Source organism: Anomaloglossus baeobatrachus, chromosome 2 (assembly GCF_048569485.1).
Source record: "Anomaloglossus baeobatrachus isolate aAnoBae1 chromosome 2, aAnoBae1.hap1, whole genome shotgun sequence".
Classification (NCBI taxonomy): domain Eukaryota; kingdom Metazoa; phylum Chordata; class Amphibia; order Anura; family Aromobatidae; genus Anomaloglossus; species Anomaloglossus baeobatrachus.
Window position 1 is genome coordinate 271,838,623 of NC_134354.1, and position 21,694 is coordinate 271,860,316.

Genomic DNA, 21,694 nt, shown 5'->3' on the forward strand with positions numbered 1-21,694 from the left:
TTTTTAGGGTTTCTCCATGCTGCCGGGAGGTCATTTCACAAAAATACTCGGGTCTCCCATAGGATAACATTGGGCTCGTTGCTCGGGCCGAGTACACGAGTATCTTGGGAGGCTCGGCCCGAGCTTCGAGCACCCGAGCTTTTTAGTACTCGCTCATCACTACTAACCATTGAAAAAGTTAACTCTTTCCTCACACAAGAAACTATTCTGGTGTAATATGTTCCTTAGTTCTAAGGGTGTTGTGCGTTAAAGGATATTGGGGCAAACTAGAAACAGGTGTCATTGATGTATTGGAAATTTTGCAGCAGTGGAAGAATTGGATTGGGTAGAACGCTGACTTAAGCTCATGGTTTTTTTTTTCAAAAATATTTTTTATGCTTTTTTACAAGCAGTAATGCATGTTCACTTTCCTGTGCTCACTGTAGGCATTCTTAAGCTTTTTTCCCTCTTGCTTGAGTGCAACTGTTATTGTGATATTATATGTTATTTTTGGTATGCACCAGTTCAGACCTTCAGGCAGTTTATCTATTTTTGCTTCTAGATACTAGTTATATAGTAGGTAGATCCTGGTTTCTATCTCCTAAAAAATATGCAATTCCCTTTATTTTCAAATTTTTATTCCACAAAACACTATCTTTATATTTATTATTTTATCTTACAGTAACACATACAATAGACTCAAGATTTGGTGCAAACAAGCGGGAAAAATTATATTACCGAGTTATTTGAGAAGGAAGCATTTTCCGCAGCCTGCAATAGACATATTGTATTATTCCAAGGCTGCCTGAAGAACTTGCAGGAATGAACAAGAAGCAAAGCAACAGAACATAAAGTATATTTCATTTGCAGCCAAACTCATACTGACAAGATTCATACAGCCAATGAAAGAAGTAAACAGGCATGTCTCGAATAGCCCAGGAGCTACAATATTAGCTACCATGATAAATAGATATGCTTTCAAGAATTGCTACATTTAATGAGATCCTATAAATGTGTTTTTGAAAGCTTGTTTCTGCCGGTTGGCAGAAATCTCAAGGCTACCTGAAATTTCAACTGTCTGCCTGTCTTCAATCATTTCAGCTTATTACTCCCTTGTTAACTCCTTAGTTAGGAATACATTGGTTCACTCCCCCTTCCTTCATAAAGTCCATAAATGCAAAAATATCAAACCTGATAAGACGGATTTCTCCCTAAATGATGCTGAATGCGGTTATGGTAAAAACTGGTGCATGAAATCAAGCAAGGCATAAATTGTAGTGTCTGGCTCCCAGTACATAACCTGTTTCAGGGTCCTCACTCAGTTTTTTACATGTCAGTTATGAAACTGATGTTTTCTGGTGTGAAGCAAATTACATTTTTCATGCCCTTTGTCTCCAGTCCAGGTGCAACTGCAGCAATACCTCTACATCCCTATAACTGTAGCTATATTGTTACAAAGGTTTGAAAAAAGAGGTCCATCAAGTTCAACCATTGTCCACCAATGATATATTTTTGTGTCACTAAATTATCTATAACTCACAATGGTATGTCTACTAAGGAAACCATCTAGCCCTCTTCTAAAAAGCAGTTATAGTATCTGCCATTACTACCTCTTGTTATAGGGCATTCCACAGTCTGACTGCTCTAACTGTAAAGAACCCTTTCCTATTTAACTGCCGGAATCGCTTTTCTTCCACTCGCAGTGAGTGTCCCCTGGTCCTTAGTATTGTCTTTGGAAGTAATAAGTAATGAGCCAGTCCTTTGTGTTGACCACACATGTATTTTTACATATAAATGAGATCTCCTCTCACATGTCTTTTTTCCAAGCTAAACAAGTTGCTCTTTTCAAGCCTGTCATCATATAGGAGGCCTTCCATTCCTTGCAATAATTTACTTGCCCACCTTTGAACTGACTCTAACTTATGAATATCCATTTTAAAATGTGGAGCCCAAAACTGAAACATAACATTTTTAATATATTTTTTATGGCTTTAATAGAGAAAAATAATCATTCACACCATTTACCAATACCCATAAATAATCTGATTGTTGTGTTGTGCAGGTCTTTACGATTACAGGGATACCAAATATGTACATGCTATTTGCTGATTTAGAATGTTAGTAATTTTAATAAAAAAAAGCACATTCAACATTATATTATTCTAATTTTTTTAGTATTATTTTTAGTAACTTTATTAGAGCAGATTTTTGTTATTCCACTACATTGTTTCTGTTTTCTTCCTGGTCTTTGGAAAAATGTTTTCTTCCAGTATACTACAAATTACAACCAGTTCTCACATTTCCTAATAGCTCAGTGTGTTATTAGGTTTATTCTCAAGTGAAAGGTCACTGGTTTGAATCGGGGGCAGTCATGAAGATTTCCCAAGAAAAGAGAAGCAGCATCACACAGCTCAATGATAGCGGTCTCTTGGCCAAGAAAAACGCCAAACTGTATAATGTGAATGCCATGACAGATGAAAGAATATGAAATGAAGTTCACCCATCCATTCAAAAGCCAAAAGGTGGACATCCAGGTAAAATATTGGAGACACAAAGTAGGCTTATCACAAGGTATATCAGTTAGTGGCGCAACAAATATGGCAGTGGCAGTAGCTCATATGCTTTGTATTAGTGAAATCAGAGACATTCATGCAAGCACCGTATGATGCATGTTGTACAAATCTGGAATTGTGAAGAAACCTTGACTTCAATATCATAAGAAGCGTCGGCTCGAGTTTGTAAAGCAATACGAAAAGTCGACAGTAGAAGGTTTAAAATGGGTGATTTGGAGCAATGAGATGAAAGTTAATAGACTAGGCTCTGATGGGTGCAAATGGGTCTGGAAGAATCAAGGGGAAAAGGGGCTAACAGATTGAGAAATTGAAGGTCAAGTTCGGTGGAGAAAAACAGATGATAGGGAGTTGTATAGCAGTCAAACACATTGGATACTTGACCAGGATCGATGGTGATGCTGAGCTATATTTGAGTATCCTACAAGATGAGTTACTTCGTACAATTGAGTACTATAAAGGCCGCTTTACACGCTACGACTTATCTGACGATATGTCGGCGGGGTCACGGTTTTTGTGACGCACATCCGACATCGTTAGCGACATCGTTGCGTGTGACACTTACGTGTGACTCCGAACGATCGCAAATAGGGTGAAAATCTTGATCGTTGACACGTAGTTCAGTTTCAAAATATCTCATTTGGAAAGCAGCAGACATATTGCTACGTTTGACACCCTGCCAACGACGAATAACATCCACACGACCACCTTGGTCAAACAATATATCGCTGAATGATGTAGCGTCGTTTGTGAGATGTGTACGTATGGCGCCCCTGAGGCTTCCGTCGCCACAGGACATTGCACCCCACCCAGCGGTGTGATGCCCCATTCTGGGTGAGGAAAGGAGTGAACGCCGGTCCCCAGGGAAATTTACACTACACCCATTGTTAGGTACACACTGGGACCGGGGACAGTTGCAGTACCCTCCCATGCTGCATGCTGGGAGGGGCCGTAAGACCCATCCCTGCTCCTATAGGGTACAGCTTAGCAACTGGGGAGGTGGGAGGAGCCACCAGAGAGCAGACAGGGAAAGGAAGGTCAAGTTTAGTTAGATAGAGAGAGAGGGAGGAAGGAGGAGGAGGTCTGCAGGAGGCAGACAAGAAGGAGAAGAAGAAGAAAAGCTCTAGTCAGACAGGAGCTAAGTAAAGAAAGGGACGCTTCATGGTGAAGACCCTGGGACTCAGAGGGTCCAGGTGACACCAAGCAGGGAACGAAGGGATTCCAGGGCCACGGATAGCTGGTGAGCTGTGGTGGCCTGTTCCACAGGAACATCGGTGGAGGGATCAAGCTGCAACAGGGGACGGTCCCTAGAAACAGAAGGAGTGAAAAATCATCTCCAACAGTAAAAACCGAGGCCCAGGGAAAGTTGCAGACTCCCAGGGCTACAGCCCACAGCAGAACTTCTAGAAAGGGGGCAAGTAACCGACAGGCGAGCTCCCAGCCTGGAGGCTGTAGTGGAGGCCGAGCAGGTTCATCCTAAAAGAGCTAGGCTTAAGGAGACAGCTGAAGACAGAGACACTTTAGAGAGAAGGGTACTGGCTTTCATTCCAGAAATTACCCAGAAACGGCGGAGGTCCCTGACAGTGGGTTCCAGCAGTCCAGAGGCACCAGTGTGCACCTACCAGGATGTGTGAGTAAACAACTTGAAACTGCACCCTTGGTGTTGCCTCTGTTATTCCATCTGCATAGACTTCCACTACACCATAAACTCTCACGAGCACCAACTGTGCCCCCGGGGCACCGCTCCATCTGTGGGGAGCAGTACCACCATTGCTGCCACTTCATCACCCCGGAGGCCTCATACAGCAGCGGTGGCTTTATAGCCGCATACCACAGGTGGCGTCACGAACACAAACTTTATTCAACCCCAAAACACCAGCCATATTTAATTGACACCCACCAGGGCCACGGAGCCGGGCCCCGCCACCACTGATGACCCCTGGACTAGTCCGGCCCGGCACCGGGTATCCCATAGCCCTGGGGTGGGCGAGTCAACTTTGGCACTGTGAACAGGATTTCGTGCCCGGTCCCACCGGGTACTGAGCGCCTGAAGAATCGTGCTTAAAAGACTGTGTTATAGTGAGAAACTGCAGCCATTAAAGTCACTGAGCGCGGGAAGAAGGGGGGCGTGCCTGCAGAAAGAGCGCGAAAAGAAGTCCCGCCCCCTTGTCTAAGAAAAGAGCGTGAAGCAGTGCCCGCTATGGAGAGCGGAGGAAGAAGATATGGCGCCTAGAGAAGCTGGCTGGCTGGCAAACCGAGTCTAGATGCCAGACCAGCAGATAAAGAAAATGTACCTGATCGCAAGCGGAGCGGTGCCGGCCGTGATGGGCTGGGCGCCAGTCTGGCGCCAGATGCTGGTGCAGCCTCCGGCCCCGCCTCCAATGAGGGAAAGGGTGCAGCCGAGTGGCGTGGTCGAGCACCCGAGCAGTGCAGCAGAGAGTGTTCCCCTGGCCGGTAGCATGGCAGAGAAGCCACAGAAGAGTGCACCGGGAACCGGGGGAATGGACCCTGAGCTGAGCGAGATCCGGGAGGAGATGAAGAACCTTGCCCGGAGGCTGAGCACACTGCAGTTGGAGGCGGACCGGCGGAGTGCAAACCAGAGGGCACCTGAGGACGTGGGCTACAGGATGGAGGCCGCAGAGTGACACGCGGGTGAGCAATATATTGTCCCGACCCGTCCAGACCCACGGCCCTACCAAGTGCCACGGCCCAGCCCCTCCACGGCCCTGCTAGACTTCCTCGCCAGCCCCGTTGAAGCCCCAGGGGATGCCGGAGACCTGCCAGAGGGCCCCGAAGATGGCGCCTGGTGTCACCTGAATCCTGAGCCACTGGTGGGCCACCTTCCGAGTCCCCCTGTTAACCTCCTGGGAGCAACATCACCGGGAGTGAACTGGGACGCAGCGCCCATCGACAGCGGGAGACTGCAGCAGCCACTGCGCCCCAAAGAGACCCCCATGGCTAATGAACTGGCCTGCCAGAGGATGCTGGAGGAGTACCAACGAGAGCGGGAGAGCCGGGAGGAGAGACGCCGCGCAGAGGAGTCGTCCAACCTGGCTGCTAAGGCCCGGATCCAGCGAAGCCGCAGAGAGCACCAGGGCCCAGTATGCAGAGGCCGGGTGATGGAATTTAAGCTGAAGGAAGTCTGGGGGTTCATCAGGGAACCAGGCCTAGGAAAGGACGTCTTTATTGCACGCCGCGATATAGAGGAGCACCTCACCAAAGGTCACCCAGGGCGTGATGTAAAGCCGGGAGATGTGCTGGAGTACACCAGGCTGATGGGGAGCCGTGGCTGGTATGCCCTGGGCGCCCATATCGTGCGGAAGGAAGCACCACTGGAAGAGCCAGAGTGGCGCCGTACAGCCGGTAACCCCTCACCAGCCAGCAGTCCCGTGCAAGCCGGCAGCCCCCTGCAAGCAAGCAGTCCCGTGCAAGCCGGCAGCCCCCTGCAAGCAAGCAGTCCTTTACAAGAAAGCCATGCTGTGCATGCTAGCAGCCCCACTCCTACCCAGGCTGCAGCGTCCCGCAGTAGGCCAGTGACCAGCACCCAGGAGACCCAGACTATGATCTCCTCAGCCTACCTGTTGCCTGGGGCAATGCCGGAGTGGGATCCTCGCATCTACCCCCGCGAGTAAAGAGATGAAGATGCTGAACTGAATATAGCCCCTGTCTGCCCCACATCCCTTTGTGAAGACGTCCCTTTTGTTTTGCCCTAATGTGCTTTTTGAAGATGACACCCTTTCCTGCCTTACTGCCCCGTGTACTTTTTGAAGATGTCTCCCCCCCTTGTTTATATGTACCGGGCCACGGAACTGGAATGTGGTCCCCGGTGACTGTGAATGTGAATGTAATGTGTCTTGTGTAACCAGGCCACTGGACTTAGTGGCTGGTCTTGTCCTTGCCCTTTGTAGTTTGAAAAGTTGAACAAACTGCCAGGCTACTGGACTTGTTGTAGCCAAGATGTATATAGTTGCACCAGTTGTGCCCCCTACCAGAATTATGGGGGAAGTGCCCAAACCGTGCAATGGACTGGAAGTGCACATTTAGAGTTTCTTTATAAGAAAGTTTTTGCAACGTTTAAGTACCTGTGCCTCCAATAAAGGGAAGAAAAGTTTTATTGTTTTATGTTATGCATAACAAAAATTTTGCAATTCTTTCCACATTTTCTGTTGTTTGTCAGCCCGAGGACGTGCTGGGATTCGCTGTGGGGGAGTGTGGCGCCCCTGAGGCTTCCGTCGCCACAGGACATTGCACACCATCCAGCGGTGTGATGCCCCATTCTGGGTGAGGAAAGGAGTGAACGCCGGTCCCCAGGGAAATTTACACTACACCCATTGTTAGGTACACACTGGGACCAGGGACAGTGGCAGTACCCTCCCATGCTGCATGCTGGGAGGGGCCGTAAGACCCATCCCTGCTCCTATAGGGTACAGCTTAGCAACTGGGGAGGTGGGAGGAGCCACCAGAGAGAAGACAGGGAAAGGAAGGTCAAGTTTAGTTAGATAGAGAGAGAGGGAGGAAGGAGGAGGAGGTCTGCAGGAGGCAGACAAGAAGGAGAAGAAGAAGAAAAGCTCTAGTCAGACAGGAGCTAAGTAAAGAAAGGGACGCTTCCTGGTGAAGACCCTGGGACTCAGAGGGTCCAGGTGACACCAAGCAGGGAACGAAGGGATTCCAGGGCCACGGATAGCTGGTGAGCTGTGGTGGCCTGTTCCACAGTAACATCGGTGGAGGGATCAAGCTGCAACAGGGGACGGTCCCTTGAAACAGAAGGAGTCGAAAATCATCTCCAACAGTAAAAACCGAGGCCCAGGGAAAGTTGCAAACTCCCAGGGCCACAGCCCACAGCAGAACCTCTAGAAAGGGGGCAAGTAACCGACAGGCGAGCTCCCAGCCTGGAGGCTGTAGTGGAGGCCGAGCAGGTTCATCCTAAAAGAGCTAGGCTTAAGGAGACAGCTGTAGACATAGTCACTTTAGAGAGAAGGGTACCGGCTTTCATTCCAGAAATTACCCAGAAACGGCGGAGGTCCCTGACAGTGGGTTCCAGCAGTCCAGAGGCACCAGTGTGCACCTACCAGGATGTGTGAGTAAACAACTTGAAACTGCACCCTTGGTGTTGCCTCTGTTATTCCATCTGCATAGACTTCCACTACACCATAAACTCTCACGAGCACCAACTGTGCCCCGGGGCACCGCTCCACCTGTGGGGAGTAGTACCACCATTGCTGCCACTTCATCACCCCGGAGGCCTCATACAGCAGCGGCGGCTTTATAGCCGCATACCACAGGTGGCGTCACGAACACAAACTTTATTCACCCCCAACACTGCAGCCATATTTAACTGACACCCACCAGGGCCACGGAGTCGGGCCCCGCTACCACTGACGACCCCCGGACTAGTCCGGCCCGGCACCGGGTGTCCCATAGCCCAGGGGTGGGCAAGTCATACGTGTGACAGCTACAAAACGACCTATGAGCGATCTCGGGAAATCGTAACAACAATATGGGCGTGTCACATCGCTAACAAGATTGCTAGCGATATCGTTTAGTGTAAAGCAGCCTTAAGTATAAAAAGTATGACATCGTGTTCCAGCAGAACAATGACCCAAAGCATTTGTTGAGAGTGACAAAAAAATGGTTCAATAACAAATGAATTTGAAGTGTTGGATTGGCCCCTACAGTCCCCACACCTTAACTCATTCGAACAGTTATAGGTAAAGTTGAAGAAAAAGCTATTTACATAACCAAGTAGACAAGTATGCACCAACATTGAGAACATGTAGAAGAGGCCTGGGATCAGATTTTGGACGAGATATGCTTGAATCTGCACGATCAGGCCTAGAAGGATTCAAGACATGTTGAAAGCCAATGGTGGATTTACAAAATACTAGCAAAATAATAAAAAATTACATTTAGATTTTAGAAGCAAAACAGCTACATTGCAGTGACATGACAAGAATCTACATAACTAATCATATGCTAAATAGTTGCAAGTAAAATTTATGCATGAGATAGCCATGATGATTGTCTATAAAATGGCATGCTCAAAGCTATGAATGGTGAGATATGGAGCCTGAAATTCAAACGTTCAACACTTTGCTACCCTTTTACTTGTCAGTGTATTTGCTAGGTTGTGCCAGATCAGGACTACATAGGTAAGGATGGTTGACCTTAGGGAGATCAACATCCAGCACCGCGGAGCACCATCATGTGTTTCTCAACGCAGTGATTCTACAGCGATGCCCCCTGGAAAATATGCAAAACAAGGAAGCCGCGGAGACACCATCACATGTTTCTCAACGCTGGCAGGTAACTAGCCAGGTCTTTCACTGGGAAGGAACAACCACGGGAAGGGCAGTCTCCAGTCAAGGAAACCAACTATGCCAAAACATGGTATCCATCCACAGACAGCTGTTTCGGGGTATTTGCTCCTCATCAGTGTGGAGTAGGAAACTGGCTAGTGGTCACAATGCCTAGTAGAAGACTACATAGGTAAGGATGGTTGACCATAGGGAGATCAACATCCAGCACCGCGGAGCACCATCACGTGTTTCTCAACGCAGTGATTCTAAATCAGGACTAGGCTTCCTGACACTTTTCCCCCTACCTCTTCTTCTAACTGTTACCCAGCTACCTACCTCTGGGTCCTGACCTTCCCCACCTCCTCCCTCCTCCATAGCACTGGCCCCAGCCAGAGAAAGCTCAGTGAGCTCTAAACTCCTCTCCAGGTTTGCAATGCTCATGAGTATTACAAGCTGTATATTTAGATCCATTACCTGGACTTTCAAATATGTAATACACTGTCATTGAGCATAGATATATTCACCCTCGAATGGCTGTTCAAGGCATGCATACATGCCACAAGATGCACATCTGGTATAATTGTCAATGGAGCACATGTTATATAGTGATAAACAGTACGGATAAAAGAAGGAAAACTAGTAATGAAAGCTCCAAACTATGCTCTTGTGTTAAACTATTGTGTTTAATTATGTACTTATCTGCAGCCCAGCATTTAAAATGCAACCTTGCGTCGCTCAACAGCCCTTACTTGCACTGGCTTGAACTAGTAGTTTTTTATGACTTTACTAAGGTAATGCAGACAGGGCTGCTCAGATGTTTGGTTCAGCTATCACCTATGGTTTATCATTTCCTACTTTCCATATTTTGCATTTTCCAGTATTTCTCTCCCTCCTGCGGGTTCCTCCAGAAAAGTGCGCGAGTTTCCCTTTGTTTTCTATTACAAGTATTTGATAAAGGAAGGTCATCACATGAATTGAAAGTTCTAGGGTTCTCACAAACCAGCTGAAACTTAGCATTTAACATAATTTCCCACCCCTCATGTGCAGGCCTCAAATAAAAATAAAAAAATAAAATATAAAGAATAGGGTACACATATGGAACCAAAGACAATCTCTAGTGATTAGTGATGACCGAAACCATAGATATTTGGGTTCGCTGAACCAGCTTGGGAATAAAATGGGGAATGAGGTTCAGCACCCAAATTTGAAACTCAAATTTGACCTTGAAAACAGACCCCATTCAAATCAATGGGGTGAGATGTTTGGGGCTGCAAAATGGCCGTAGTAAGCGCTAGGGGGCTGCAAATGGAAGTTAAATGGTAGTAAGAGCAGGATAGTTATACATAGCATGTTTCCCGGAGGATCACGCTGCAGTATGCAGTAAGACATCCTCATGGCCCGCTTATTAAGCTTCATCAATATTCTATTGCTAGTGCCTATGATTGGTTGCACACTACTATACATGTGTGACGCCCTGGCGCCGCCAGGTGGTCACAGAAGTACACAACACCCCACATAACACCTTCCCACACAAGGTTCCATCAGCCACAAAATCCTAGCCACCCCCCCTCGGGGTAAGAAGGACACACCAGTGGCCAGGACCAGGCGGATTGGGAGCGCCCACCTAGGGGTCTTGAGGATCCAGGGGCAGGAACAAGTTGGTCTAGTTTTGGAGTTTGAAGTTGGAGGTCAAGTGGAGAGGAGTAACAGTGACAGACTGTCAGAGGAAAGCTGAGCCTAGTGGAGAGTAGACAGGGTAGTGGCCCTGGTCTACTGGCTAGGTGGCAAGCTTTGGACCATGTCCAAAGGCGATGGGAATACGGTCGCGGGAGATCCAGAGTGGACCGGGACAGGGTTGGAGCCCACCGGTACCGACAGCGGAGATCCGGTCCGGAAACCATGCACAGGCGGTGTACCTGGACCCTAGTTAGAAGACGGTTGCAAGCCCTTTCTCTGATTCCCCAGGCCGGGAGCAGGTTTCAGGCCTAGTTCCAGAAGTTGAGCCCAGATAGAGCAAAACGGCAGCCCACCGTGGGGGATAGAGTATCCGCAAACACCCACTCAAATCCCAAGGGTCAGTTTTCGTGGGCACGTCTCCCAACCAGAATACACCGGGAGTGGACTTCCCCATTCCAGACGGAGTCGTCCAAAAGTGAGAAAAATTGCAGAGTGCCGGAGGAAGGAATATCGGTACAGCAGCCGGGTGTGGGACCCGAGTACACCCAGACGCGGCAGCCGGCCACTGACACTTTGGTTTAGCAACGGACTTGTGTGCAATTATTCCACAGTGAGTACACCAACACTCCCCGGTCCAGTCCGGCGTTCCACCTCCGGCCTACAACACTCCCCGTGTTCTGGACACTGAGCCCCAGGGCAAATATCCCTACCCATGGTGGGGTTAACATCCAGCTGCTATCCCATCGCCCCCGGGTGCTCCCCAACAGCAGCGGTGTCACCACATCTTGCCACACACTGTGGGTGTCATCACAAAGTATTTACAGCAATCCCCGTACATATACGTCCCTTTTTATTTGAGTGTCCGCGCCACCCCCGGGTCCGGAAATCCCTTGAGCCACTGCGGATCCGGATCCTAGCAGTCCGACTGCTGACGTGGGGGTGGCACACATGCCCCCCTTCATGTGTCCACATCTGTGATTGGGTGCAGTCAGTTTACTATATAGTAGTGGGAAAATAAATAAATAATTAAAAGAAACTTATGTAGACATATTTCGATAGCCAGCACAGGTAAAACAGCAGCTGCATGCTGCAGCCCCCACCGTGAGCCGGGTATCAAAGCAGGCGGTTGGGGGCTGGTATTATCAGGATGGAAGGAGCCATGTTTATTGCCCCCCCCAGCCTAAAAATACCAGCCTGCTGCTATCCAGAATTGTCACATCCATTAGATAAATGCCAATTATTATACCTCTGATCAGTCACTCTCTGTATGGCACCGCTGCTGTCACCTCATTTATATCTCTCTCCCTCCATCATTTGAATTTCTTTAATATTTGCTCTCATTTTTACTGCTGCAGTTGAAGAATACATAACTGTATAGAGTATTTGTCCAATGTTTTAGGGCTTTTTCTATCTATCTCTATTGCTGAACTGAGATCTCTAATGTCCTCTAATGTCGTAAATCACTCTAAAATGGCTGCTCCATTCCTTGTTTTGTCCTTCATACAGGCTATGATAGACCACCCTGACTGGCTGACGTTTACCAGATGATGTGATAGCTGCAAGGCTTTATAGGGAAGCCTGAGGAGTCGCACCTCAGATTATGTGACCTTTGTTTGCTGATGCAATCTTTTGTCATATGTAAAATGGTGGCATTCATTTGTTTAGTGGTTTGCAGGAAGCAAATCACAAATTCTTCTAAACTTGCAAATTTCCTATAATTTTACATGAATTTGATTAGCATCAAACCAAGTTGCTTATCTATAGTGATAGTTCATAATTTGGTCACATAATTTTCTCTTATTTTTAGGGTGATACTAAACTATAATTAGGAATGGATATCCAGTAACAGTCAAGAGTTTTGCTATTCAGGCTGGGATCACAAGGCATTTGCCACTTTCAGTGTCTTGAGGCTATGTCCAAACCTCCACAAAACAGGATTCAGGCTTCTTTACCTATGGCACCATTGACTATATTGATATAGGTGGATCACAATGTGCTCTGTCATGTACTATTTTTGGGTTGTATATGTCTAGTCGAGGCAGGCAGCAAGATGTAGACACTAGACAACTATGTCTTGCTGCCCACTTCCAATAGACCTATATTGCCCAAAATGATGCACAACAGAGCACACTGTGATTCCTTTTGTAAAATTGTAGCCAATAGTCTAGTTGGCATATATGCTCGAATCTCATATTGTGGTGTTTTGCACTTAAGACCTGATGAGCCACTAAACGTAGTAGCAAACACTATGTGAATCCAGCATTATTGCATATCTCCCAACCATCCCAGACTCAGCGGGACTGTGCCCCTGTTCACAGCTCTTGTCCCGGCTCCTGCCCTGTGCAGTGAATGAATTAACTCAGTTCCTTGCATAAATTTAATTCTTATCTGAGCTGGTTTTCCAGGAATGGACTTAAGGCCCCGTTACACACTACGATTTATCTGATGATCTCATTAGCGATGTGACACGCCCAGATCGTAGTTACGACTTGCCGAGATCGCACATAGGTCGTTTATTAGCGGTCACACGTAACGATCGCACAAGCGACGCAAATCGTTCAGTGATATATTGTTTGACCAAGGCGTTCGTGTGGATGTTGTTCGTCGCTGGCAGGGTGTCAAACGTACCAATATGTCTGCTGCGTTCCAAACGATGAACAATATTTTGAAAATGAACGACGTGTTAGTGATCAGCAATTTTCAACCTATTTGCGATCGTTTGGAGTCGCACGTAGGTGTCACACGCAACAACGTCGCTAACGATGCCAGATGTGCGTCACGGAAACCATGACCCCGCCGACATATCGTCAGATAAATCGTAGCGTGTGACGCTGGCTTTAAACCCAAATGTTTGTGAACTCGTTGGCCATAGGCAGCAGCTCTACCACTGAGCTACTGCCTACACTTTAATTATTACATGTTTACCGTGTGCTTATCTGGTAAAACCCTATTAGCGCTTCTTTTTTCTAGCTTTATTACTGCCTACACTGTGAGACATGAGAGGATTTGGTAATTTTGACCTGTGTTGCAGTTAGCAAAGTCAGAAGCAGATTATTTCGCTACATAGAGATATAGATAGATATATACTGTATCTCTATGTAGGAGAAGGAAGAAGTCAGATTCTTTTGTTCCTATACGTCTACTGTATAAAGAAATTAGAAAAAAATTATAAAAAAAAAATTCTTTTTTCCACCCTCCTCCCAGAATCAAAAGATCAACTTTCTAACATGTTCCAGCAGCTCTAGCTGTTGAGTCACAGACTCTGCTGAAGTTAGAAGGAGGATTTTACATTGTTGAAGTTGCAGTGCCACCTCTGACTCCACAGATAGATTACATTGGACAGAGAGATGCTGCTCTGTACAGTGCATCTCTGTGTCCTGTATTCTAGATGGAGAGTAAAAAAAAATCTTTCATCCAATAAAATTACTAAAAATAATAATAAAACAATAGAATAATGTACGGTAATTCTTATTGCACTTTTTTTTAAAAAAAAAAATAATAGATATCACAAAACAGCAAATAATATGGACATATTTGGTGTCCCTGTAATCGTAATGACCCGAACAACACAGCGATCAGATTATTTATGAGGATCAGTAAATGGTGTAAAAAATTGCGCAATTGATTATTTTTCTCTAGTAAAACCCATAAAAATTGTAATGCATAGGCCGTGTTCACACGTAACGTTATGTCACGCTCCCCGGGTCCTCACCCCCGTTCCCCGGCTCACCTGCCACGCTCTCCGCTCCCCAGTCACCGGATCCCGTCCGTCCCAGGGCTCCGGGCCCCCGATCCCGGCGCCCGACAGCTTCCCTGGACCTGGCCGGCTCCCCTGCGTCCTCCTCGCGGCCTCCTTCCCTGGCTTCTGGCACCCGGGCGGCGCGCATGCGCATTAGGGCGCGCGCGCGGTCACTGACCCTTTCTTAAAGGGCCAGCGTCCATTAACAGGAAATGAGGTTGCACAGGTACAGGGTATATAGGGGGTCATTGTCCAAGGGGGCGGGGCCTGATCTTCGTGTTCCCTGAGCTAGGAGTCAGGTCTCTTGGTGTTTATGTGCCTGTACTCACCTATCTGTCTTTGTAGAGCCGTACCTGCCTCGCCATCCAGTCTGCAGTGTCCTGATCCCCGCACGCTGTCCGTCTGCCATCTGACAGTCCGTACCATCCCGGATCCCTGCGGTGACCCGTCATCTTGCTCCAGAGGTTCCGGACCCCGCCTGATATCACCTCGGCCTCCGAACCTGAGCTACGTCACCAAGACCACCTTCTGTGACTCCGTGGTCCCTGGGACTCCTCCGCTGCCTTCACTTGCACGGACTGTTCTACTGCCCATCAGTGCTTCAGCTGCCGGACTCCCTACCACCATCTCAGAGAGTTCGGTCCAGTGGATCCACCTCCTGGGTCTGCCCGACCGCCCGGCCGTGACACGTTAATGCCGCATTTTTTTCTGCAGGTGCCCGCACCACACAACACAATAACAATGCTGTGATTATTGTGTGTTTGCTGCGTTTTTTATGCGTTTTCTCAGATATTTGATACATGCTTGTTGCAGATGTGAATCCGTGGTTAAGGCTATGTGTCCACCCTGCTTTTTCAACTGCAGCGTTTAATGCCAAAATGGATGTGTTCTGCTCTTCAAGCTTAGTCTGTGGGAATTTGGGTTGGGTTGCCCAAATTTCTGCCACAAAAAGGCTGCAGTTTGAACTGCATAGTGGGGTTTAGAAACCCAAATTCCCACAGGCTAAGCTTGAAGAGTAGAACACATCCATTTTGGCATTAAACGCTGCAGTTGAAAAAGCAGCAAAAAAGCAGGTAAAAAGCAACGTGGACACACAGCCTTAATGCATTATAATTGTACAATTAAGCTTTGATTCTGCTTTTAACCCCTTAACGACCTTGGACGTACTGAGTACGTCATGGTCACATGGTGCTAAACGACCCATGACGTACTCAGTACGTCCTGGCGAAATCGCGGTCCCGGAGCCCCGGGGAGTGAAATTTGTTTACCTAAACGGTGGATTCGGGAAGGAGGGGACCTCTGCCTGACCTCAGGAGGGGTGGTGCCTCCTCCCCGAACCTACAGAGGCTGTGATTGGCTGACGAACGCCGCTCAGCCAATTACAGTCACTGTAATGTGTCAGCCATTGAAAATGGCTAACACATTGCAATCCAGCCATAATCAGTGCTGCTGTAGCACTGATGACTGGCTGGAGCTGGGTGAACTTTGTTTCACCCGCCCCCAGCTCTGATTGGAGAGACCGGCCTTGTGACCGATCTCTCCCAATCACTGTGGATCTTGTGCCGTCACCGCTACCCTCAGCTTCACTCCGTCCGTGAAAGCTGATGAGAGCGGTCGCTGCAGGTGCCCATCGGTAAGTTATAGCACCCCCCCCCCCGATCCCCCGCCGCTCCCCGCCGAGATCCCCCGCCGCTCCCCGCCGAGATCCCCCGCCGCTCCCCGCCGAGATCCCCCGCCGCTCCCCGCCGAGATCCCCCGCCGCTCCCCGCCGAGATCCCCCGCCGCTCCCCGCCGAGATCCCCCGCCGCTCCCCGCCGAGATCCCCCGCCGCTCCCCGCCGAGATCCCCCGCCGCTCCCCGCCGAGATCCCCCGCCGCTCCCCGCCGAGATCCCCCGCCGCTCCCCGCCGAGATCCCCCGCCGCTCCCCGCCGAGATCCACCGCCGCTCCCCGCCGAGATCCACCGCCGCTCCCCGCCGAGATCCACCGCCGCTCCCCGCCGAGATCCACCGCCGCTCCCCGCCGAGATCCACCGCCGAGATCCACCGCCGCTCCCCGCCGAGATCCACCGCCGCTCCCCGCCGAGATCCACCGCCGCTCCCCGCCGAGATCCACCGCCGCTCCCCGCCAAGATCCACCACCGCTCCCCGCCGAGATCCACCGCCGCTCCCCGCCGAGATCCACCGCCGCTCCCCGCCGAGATCCACCGCTGCTGTCCCTGCCCGCCACGCCGCTTTACACGCCGCTGTCCCTGCCCGCCACGCCGCTGTTCCCGCCGCTGTCCCTGCCCGCCGAACCACCTCTGCTGCCCGCCACGCCGCTGTCCCTGGTCGCCACGCCGCTTTACACGCCGCTGTCCCTGCCGCCACCGTCCCCTTTCAGTCGCACCCACCTTTTTCAGCCGCCGCTGCACCCGATCGGCCGCCGCCTCCATCGGCTGCCACTGCACCTAATCGGCTCCCCCCCTCCATGTGCTGCCTCCCCCCCTCCATGTGCTGCCTCCCCCCCTCCATGTGCTGCCTCCCCCCCTCCATGTGCTGCCTCCCCCCTCCATGTGCTGCCTCCCCCCTCCATGTGCTGCCTCCCCCCCTCCATGTGCTGCCTCCCCCCTCCATGTGCTGCCTCCCCCCTCCATGTGCTGCCTCCCCTCCCCCCCTCCATGTGCTCCCTCCCCTCCCCCCCTCCATGTGCTCCCTCCCCCCTCCATGTGCTCCCCCCCCCTCCCCCCCTCCCCTTCCCCCCTCCATGTGCTGCCTTCCCCCCCTCCATGTGCTGCCTTCCCCCCCCTCCATGTGCTGCCTCCCCCCCCCCCCCATGTGCTGCCTCCCCCCATGTGCTGCCTCCCCCCATGTGCTGCCTCCTCCCATGTGCTGCCTTCCCCCCCCTCCATGTGCTGCCTCCCTCCATGTGCTGCCTCCCCCCATGTGCTGCCTCCCCCCATGTGCTGCCTCCTCCCATGTGCTGCCTCCCCCCCCATGTGCTGCCTCCCCCCCCATGTGCTGCCTCCCCCCCATGTGCTGCCTCCCCCCCATGTGCTGCCTCCCCCCCCATGTGCTGCCTCCCCCCCCATGTGCTGCCTCCCCCCCATGTGCTGCCTCCCCCCCATGTGCTGCCTCCCCCCCATGTGCTGCCTCCCCCCCATGTGCTGCCTCCCCCCCATGTGCTGCCTCCCCCCCATGTGCTGCCTCCCCCCCCATGTGCTGCCTCCCCCCCCATGTGCTGCCTCCCCCCCATGTGCTGCCTCCCCCCCATGTGCTGCCTCCCCCCCCATGTGCTGCCTCCCCCCCCATGTGCTGCCTCCCCCCCCATGTGCTGCCTCCCCCCTCCCTCCATGTGCTGCTTCCCCCCCATGTGCTGCTTCCCCCCCATGTGCTGCCTCCCCCCCATGTGCTGCCTCCCCCCCATGTGCTGCCTCCCCCCCCATGTGCTGCCTCCCCCCTCCCTCCATGTGCTGCCTCCACTCCATGTGCTGCCTCCCCCCTCCCATCAGACTCTGCCCCCCTCCCTGATCTGCTGCCTGCTCTCTCCCATCCTTTTCACCCTCCTTCATCTGCTGCCTCTTCTGTCTGCTGTGATTCTGCTGCCTAGATCCATCCTGTAAGGTAGGTATCCCCATCTCACCCCCCCATCCTCTGCCGCTCCTCCATCCGCTGCGCCATTTCCCATCATCCATCCGCTGCGCCCTTTCCCATCCTCTGCCGCTCCTCCACCCGCTGCGCCCTTTCCCATCTTCCATCCGCTGCGCTCTTTCTCATCTGCCGCCCCGCCCTCTCGCATCGCATTATCCAGCGCAGTTGCTCGCTTCCAGACTGCAGTGGATGATGCGATGCGAGACTCGTGCATTGCTCTCACGTTTGGCACTGGTCTTAGTGGCAGGCGCTCTTTTTTTTTTTTTTTTACTGATGTCTGTATTTTTTATTTTGCCAAACTAATTTTTTTTGTATGGGGGGGGGGGCTAGTTTCCAAAATGGGATCACATGTGGGGGAGCGCCATTGTTTAGGCACCTCAGGGGGGTCTCCAAATGAAACATGGCGTCTGCTAATAATTCCAATCAATTTTACTGTGAAATGGCGCTCCTTCTCTTCTGAGCCCCGCCGTACGCCCAAACAATTGATTTCCACCACATATGAGGTATCGTCGTACTCAGGAGAAATTGCACAATACATTTTATGGTGCATTTTTTCCTGATACCCTTGTGGAAAAAAAAGCTACCTGTTTGAAAAAACAATTTTGTGGTAAAAAAAAGAATAAAATATTTTCACGGCTGAACATTACAAACGTTTGTGAAGCCTCCAGGGGTTCAAAGTGCTCACTAAACAGCTAGATAAATTCCATGAGGGGTCTAGTTTCCAAAATGGGGTCAATTGTGGGGGAGCTCCATTGTTTAGGCACTTCAGGGGGGTCTCCAAATGAAACATGGCGTCCGCTAATAATTCCAACCAATTTTGCTGTGAAATGGCGCTCCTTGCCTTCCGAGTCCTGCCGTGCGCCCAAACATTTGATTTCCACCACATATGGGGTATCTGCGTACTCAGGAGAAAATGCACCATAAATTTTATGGTGCATTTTTTCCTGATACCCTTGTGATAAAAAAAGCTACCTGGTTGAAGCAACAGTTTTGTGGTAAAAATTTTTTTTTTTCTTTTCACGGCTCAACGTTATAAACTTCTGTGAAGCCCCCAGGGGTTCAAAGTGCACATCAAACATCTAGAAAAAATATTTGAGGGCTCTAGTTTCCAAAATGGGGTCATTTGTGGGGGAGCTCCATTGTTTAGGCACCTCAGGGGGTCTTCAAACCCGACATGGCGTCCGCTAATGAGTGCAGCTAATTTTGCACTCAAAAATTCAAATTGCGCTCCTTGCCTTCCGAGTCCTGCCGTGCGCCCAAACATTTGATTACCACCACATATGGAGTATCTGCGTACTCAGGAGAAAATGCACGATACATTTTATGATGCATTTTTCCTGATACCCTTGTGAAAATACTAATTTTTATGGCTAAAGTAACATTTTTGTGTTAAAAAAGTAAAATTTTCATTTTTTCGTCTACATTGCTTTGGTTGCTGTGAAGCTCCTAAAGGGTTAATAAACTTCTTGGATGTGGTTTTGAGCAGAGTGAGGGGTGCAGATTTTAGAATTGGGTCACTTTTGGGTATTTTCTGTCGCCTAGGTTTCTCAAATCACTCCAAATGTGATGTGGTACCTAAACAATTTTTTTTTGTAAATTTTGTTGGAAAAATGAGAAATTGGTGATGAACTTTGAACCCTTCTAACTTCCTAACGGAAATTTTTTTTTTTTCAAAAATTGCGCTGGTGTAAAGTAGACATGTGGGAAATGTTATTTAGTAACTTTTTTGTGTGACATTTCTCTCAGATTTATGGGCATAAAATTTCAAATTTTGAAAATTGCAAAATTTTCAAAATTTTCGCTAAATTTCCGAAATTTTCACAAATAAACGCAAAACATATTGGCCTAAATTTACCACTGACATGAAGTACAATATGTCACGAAAAAACAATGTCAGAATCGCCAGGATCCGTTGAAGTGTTCCAGAGTTATAACCTGTCAAAGTGACACTGGTCAAAATTGCAAAAAATGGCCGGGTCTTTAAGGTGAAAACAGGCTGGGGGCTGAAGGGGTTAAAAATACAAAAGCATTTTTTTTTTTTTTGCTTATTCTTTTTTTAAGGCTCCACAAAGAATCCTATAGAGAAAAAAAAAAGCACCAGAACCGCAGAGTTCAGCAGTGTCTTTAGATGCACCAATGGTGGAGATTTCATGACGTCTCATCCACTTTCGTTGGACATTTAGTCCGTGTTCAAATGTAAATGTAGTGTAAATGCCGGGTTTTTCTGCTGCTTTTTTTGTACATATATTCTGCTGTTTTTAACTGTCCAAGCAAAGTGGATGTGATTACATGAAAAGACGCCGCTGAATTCTGCGAATTTGGTGCTTTTTTTTCTCTAGAGACTTCTTTGTGGAGATTAAAAAATGCATGGAAAAAACTGCAGTTACTTTATTAACTGCAGAATCAAGGCTTTTCTGTATTATAAAAAACGCTTAAAAACTCAGATTCACATCTGCACCAAAAACGCATGAAATAATTGGGAAAAGGCATAAAAAATGCAACAAAAATGGAATAAGCAGAGAAGATTATTATTGTATAGTTTGGTGCAGACAGCAACAGAAAACAAAAAACACCGGTTTTCTGCAACATGTGAACACGGCCTTACAGACACAAAAATGCAACATGTCATATAGTGAAGCTTATAGAAATATGAGAAAGTTCTGGCTGATACAACAATGAATGAATGAACAGTCCGGGGCATCTGCTGAACATCCCTCACTGCCAAATGGGTGTGGCTCGGAGCGTCACCAACATTGGGGTTGCCCAATTCAGAGTGCTGTTTAGGGGATCCATGATTTCTATATACTTGATTGCCATCCTATTTCTACAATAATCCTGACTGAATAGTCAATGTTCTGCAAAGTACAGTATGTAAAGGTTACTGCAAAAAGCTTCACATAGAAGTTACACTGGAACTTTATCATTTCACCAAAGCTAAGTCTTTCCGAATTTACTTATGGACACCACAAGACATCCCATCAATGTTACTGGTGTGGACCATCTGTTACTTTGTCTTTAACCTTGGTTGCATGTTCAGTTGGAACTAATTTGATGTACAGGTATCTAGCATCAGCAGCATATAACAAAGTATCATGGTGCCTTCTGACACAGATTATACACATCAATGCTTTAGAGAAATAAAAATTGTGGTGCACAAAAATATTAGAACTTACTGAAATGTATCTTTTGACACCAAGAAATTTAATACAAGATGTGTGTTCAAGGTGAGACAGTGTTACAGCCTTTTTAGTAAAGTCATTGAAACAGCTCTGCTAGAGGCCTAAGGCTTTATATAAATATAAACACGGGGCTCAGAAGAGTTGGTTACTTTTTCATGATGAGTTTTTATGGCAAAATATCTCATAAAATAAACATTTGGAGGTTTAATCCGTGTTTTATGGAAATAAGTATGACATCTTACAGTAATTTGTGGGTGATGCTCATCTTGTGGATTCACTTTCTGCCTTAAATAAATCTTTTGTATTGGACTTTGTCTTAAAGGGAAGGTGTTGTGTTTTTTTATTTTTGTATTAATAATAGTGATTTTGAAATCAAGTATTTTTAATACCAAATTAAACTCACTGTTTATTTAATTTTTATTTAATTTTAGTTTTACTGAAGCACTGGAGACTGCCCTCTTAGATTTGCTGTGAGTAACGACAGTTACTCACCTCATTTATGGCAGCCCCTTGTGCATAGAAAACCGATGTCGGACTGCGACCCCTATACTTAACACAGAAACAGCGTCTGCTGTGATCTGGACGCCACCCCTGGGCTGTCCAGATCACAGCAGAGGGAGGAGATC